Genomic DNA, 5,258 nt, shown 5'->3' on the forward strand with positions numbered 1-5,258 from the left:
CACTAGGTTGCCTAAGGAGAGGCGAGCCAGCCCAGGTTGGAAATGGAACAGGTCAAAGCTCCCATGCTGATCAGTAGTGGCTGAATGCAGAAAGTTTAAGAATGTGCAAAAGGGACCGAGAATCAAACTAAATGATTAAACCTTGGTTAAATTAGTTAATGTTTGCATTAAAAGGAGTTTAAACATTTCAAAACATGTTATAGTGTTCTCATGTTATTGGGTGGGGTAATAAGAAATCTTATAAACATCTAAAAGATAAAAACTAGTTTTAAGGGAAATAGTCAAGAATTTAAAAGAATCATTGAGGTTCAGTTTAAAAGTTTTTGAAAATTGGTGATTGTTAATTATAAATTCTTTGAAAGTCTAAATCTGCCAGAAGTATCGAGCATTCTTCCTGGTATTTAGAATTAATTTGTGTAACGTGAATTGCTGGTGCCTTCTGCCTGTAAACCGAGGCCAGAAGACTAAGTAAACTTCTATTTTCTATATGTAAAATTAAGCATAATTAAAGTGTTATTTTACAATTTTTCATTAGTTGCTACCAAGAACATTAATATTTGTATCACAAGAGGCTTTTTGAATATGGTCATGGTTTAAAAATTAAAAATATAAAATATTTTATTGTAGAAAGATTATAGAATTTTCTGTGCAAATTTAAGTAATATTTGCCTTTTCTCTTTTCCTAGAACCTTTCAGTATCATTTTATGTCAAGGCATCATGTTGCTTTGCACAATATACAAGCAGATGGCTTTCCTCACTGCATGAGGAGTGATCCCCATGCAGACAAGAAATCTTAAAATTAGTGAGGGGACCCCAAAGCCCACTTTCAGAGGAATAATTGGAGGTGAGGTGGTGTGACAAGCAGGCACCCTTAAGCATTTGGCTATGAAGACTGGGAAGACACCAAGATGAATGGCCTGAGTAAGGAAATTGAAGATTTCTCTAGGAGTTTCTGAATCTGCACTAACTGTCCACAGCCTGTGGGCCCTGCTCTCATCTTCAACCTTCAGTCTCAAGAAAAGAAAAAAAAGCGAGAGGATTTGAGGTCAGTCTCTTCCAAACCTGAAGAGGAGTGGAACAGACAGGTCACTCTGGAAATTCCTACAAAGAATGAGATGCTGCAGCCATCTGCAAGATCATCATGATGAACTGCCCAACTCATCAGCCAACATGATAAACCTGCTGTGTCTACAATCTATCCTCAGAAAAGCTCTGTAAGTAGTGGGGGTGCCCCAGATGGAGATTTCTCCAACAATGCTGTATAATGTGCAAAGGAAAAAATTAATTAAAAAACTAATTAAAATTCTAGTGGGCCTAACTTAAAACACATTTCTTTGAAGTAACTTACGTGAAAATGTTCTTACTAGTTGTAATAGAGCAGATCATAAATTGTAAATGCAAGCATTAGTCTGGCTGAAGTAACTAAAAGCTGTGTTTATTGATAATGCTATAATGTTTTGATTTCTGTTGTTTAATTTGCGCTATCATTACAGACAATAAGGACAGCTGTGCCATTCAAGTTGTTCCATTTACTGCTTCAGGGCCTGATTGGGTTAAGTAATATTCTCCTATCTAATTAATCCAATCATTCTCAGGTGTTAAAACTGCAGAAGCGAACCAGTTAACTGCTCATTTAGGGAAATATGAGATTTCACCCTATCTAAAAATTGAAACTACAGTCCCTTGCCAGCCTGAAGTAGCTACAGAAAATTGATCTTCGACCACCTTCCCTTTAATGACTTCTAGGGTGATAAAATCTCTAGGGAAAACATGAAGCAGAATGCTCATCAGAAAAAGCTACCAGGGAAATAAGGGGAAAAGAAAGGCCACAGGAATTAATAAACCAAATTGACAATTAAAAATAACATTATGCTGGGCCGGGTAGGTGGCGCTGGAGGTAAGGTGTCTGCCTTGCAAGCGCTAGCCAAGGAAGGACCGCGGTTCGATCCCCCGGCATCCCATATGGTCCCCCCAAGCCAGGGGCGATTTCTGAGCACATAGCCAGGAGTAACCCCTGAGCGTCAAACGGGTGTGGCCCAAAAAACAAACAAAAAAAAAATAACATTATGCTGATCTATCTCAAAGGTTAAAGCAAGTAGCAAGATTACTAGGCATAAATTTCTTCATCTCTGTCTAACCCAGTGCAGGAAAGGCAACTGAAGTTTAGGGCTCTATTGTTCTCTCTAATCCAACAGCCCTTTAAGTTGCAGGATTAAAGAAGTGGAAACAGAGCCTCCTTATCTTCATGGTGGAATTCACAGCCTATATAAGAAGAAACCCCTGAAGATCCAGCTGAGTCAGCTCATAGAACCAGAACAGAAGGCAGACAGTCCTGGTGTTCCTGAAGTAGTCACCATGACTGCACAGCAATTAGCAAGAATGACACCCTCTTATCCAGACTGTGAATAAGGGAGTTTGTGGGCCTGGCTACTGGGAGCATGGGGGTAGCAATCACCTTAAAGAGCTATAAAAAAGTTGTCTCAGCAACTGATGTCCGATGTAAAAATGACATATCAGTCTGTTAAAGATTTACAAAATCAATTCCTTAGCTGAAGTGGTCCTCCGAAATAGAAAAGGCTTAGATTTAATACTAGCAAAAAGAGGGGGGCTATGTGTAGCTTTGCAGGAGGAGTGTTGTTTTTATGTCAACAAAGCAGGAATAGTGAGAGATTGCATCCACCTGCATCAAGAGGATTTAGCGAAAAGAAAGAATGCCCTACTTGAAAGTCCTGTATGGTCACTGTGGGGAGGTATCCTTCTTTACCTATTCCCCTTACTGGGACCCTTAGTCGCCTTACTAGTCATTTTAGCCGTGGGGCCCTGCACCATCAGTCGACTCCAGCTTTCATCAGGACCCAGGTAGGAGAGGTAAAGCTTATGGTGTTAAGGCAACAATACCAGGAGTTGGCCCCGGGACCCCCAATATCAAGAGTACCCAGAGTTGGACACAGGCTACTAGAGGCTTCTAGGATTAGAAGCTCCCACAGAAGAAGTGGGGATTGTAAGGGCTGGAATACAGTTCCAGGAAAGAAGCCTGATCTTTCTAAAAGGCAATGTGTGAAAACTCCCCCGGGGCAAGGTAGAAATTCCCATAACGACAACTCATTGTAGGGAACTTCCTGGTATAACTATCATGTGATATCTTGTACTTTTCTACTGCCTCAGAATGTCTTAGCAGATGTTATACCCTTATAAGGAAATGTTAAATCGTCCCCTACCCGCTGTCCCCTCCTTATGGTATATAAGGATTGACAAAGAAAGCCACAAGATTCTTTGCCTGAGCCTGGTTACAGCAAGACACAGCACTGGACCCTGGTCAGTCAGAATAAACTGGAGCTTACTTGTGTGCCTTACAGTGGTGTCTGTCTCTTCACTTCCCTGTGCTAAGACCCTTATCATAGGCCTGACAAACCTAATAAGAAGACTGGATCAGAAAAGATAATGACTTGGGACAGGAGATAATCTGAAATTGAAGAATGAGGGAAGACAAAGGAATAGAAAAATGAGGAAAGAGTGAGGAAAATGCTTAATACTGTATTTTGAATTATCTCTTAATATCTTTAGCAAAAATATTATATCTGAATATTTACAATTAGGTTTGGCAGTTGCCTTGATATAGAGGCATTAATTATAGAAATGGAAAAACTTGGTGTCTAAGAATTTACGAGTTTTGTTTTTTTCTTCAGTTGGATAAATACTGAAACATTACTTTAGAGAAAAGATATAGGTCTTTTAGTTCCTCTCAAAGGATCAGTCCCTGGTGAATGTGTAGGCATTTGGCTAGAAGCTTCTCTTTGTTGTCTGTTTCCAAGAAGGAAAAATGTAAACACAGAGATTAGTGTTAAGTGGTAAAAAAAATCACCTAGAATTAGCATTTCCATGGAGATAGTGCCTCAAGGAAATTCCTCACTGGAACTGTGAAACAATGAAAAGTAGATGGAAAAAAAATCTTAGTAATGCTCCATTTTAGTATCTGTTTTCTTAAGAGGTAATATTTAAATATTTAGTATCATAGGAATGAAAATTGGTCATTGAAGTTAAGCAAACATTTACCATTAGTTTCTGCCAGGAGGGAAGGAGGTGGGTCTGTGTCCATTTCTCAATCATTGGGAAATAGGCCAGCATTTTGGTCATATCTGTACTGACTGACTCTCATCTTTGACCTTTCTTCTCTCTTTCTTTTCTTCCCTTGATAGCTATGGAATCAAAACAATGGAATGACTTTATTGGGGGGAAGGAAACTGAAGAAAAACAGCGCTCTATTTTTCACTAATCTTTTATATTTTAATAAATATATCCTTTATTTGAATCATTGTGAGATACACAGTTACAAAGTTATTCATGATTGAATTTGAGTCAAACAATGTCCAACACCCTTCACCAGTGCACATTTCCTGCCACTAATGTCCCCAGTTTCTCTTCCACCTTCCCCCTGCCCTCTTCCTTGCCTGCCTCTGGCTCACTATCAGTGAGTCAACTATCACTCTTCTCTCATCTTACCTCCTTGCAACAATCCTCTGAAATCCCAAGCCCGGTTTAAGGGAGCAACAGCAACACTTTGCTTTCTTAGAGGAGCATTTATTACATACACAATTCTGAAAAAAAAAAAAAAAAAAAAAGAAGACCTTTTGCCTGGCACCGAAGTTCCTTTTATCTATTTCCATTCTATCTGCCACACCTCCTTGCTCACTGGTCCCACTGGTTGTGCTCCACAATTAACTATGAACTCCCTGTCTCTCCCTACCAACTGTAGGTTCTCAAATATCTTAGAAAGTCTGCACATACTTTCATTTGAAGAAACATCCTTCATTCTTCCTCTTCCTCTTTACCTCCTTTAAACTTCAGGATTTTATATAACTTCCTATATACTTCAGGGATCCTGGAAGAGGTCTTAGAAAGCTTAGCATGTGTCAAACTTATTACTTGTTTGTTCCCATTATGCCTTTGAATACATCACATCATGAGCTACTCATTCTCGGTCTCCTGACAATTCCAACTGATGCTGAAGATGTCACATTATGCCATAATGTCAACCACCTTCTCAAAGCCACAGATATTGAGAACCTTTATGAGAATCATCTAGAGTGGGCAAAGCTGAGGTTTTGTTCCATAGTAATAAATTCCAGCAATGAATCCCCCAGTGGTGCCCAAAAGGAAGAGAGGGAGTAGACTCAGCAAAGACCTTCCCTATGAGTTCCTTTGGTTTTGCTACAGTCTAGACTCCAAAGACAAGACCACTCAATGGACATAAAGTTTA

Source organism: Suncus etruscus, chromosome 7 (genome assembly GCF_024139225.1).
Source record: "Suncus etruscus isolate mSunEtr1 chromosome 7, mSunEtr1.pri.cur, whole genome shotgun sequence".
Classification (NCBI taxonomy): Eukaryota; Metazoa; Chordata; class Mammalia; order Eulipotyphla; family Soricidae; genus Suncus; species Suncus etruscus.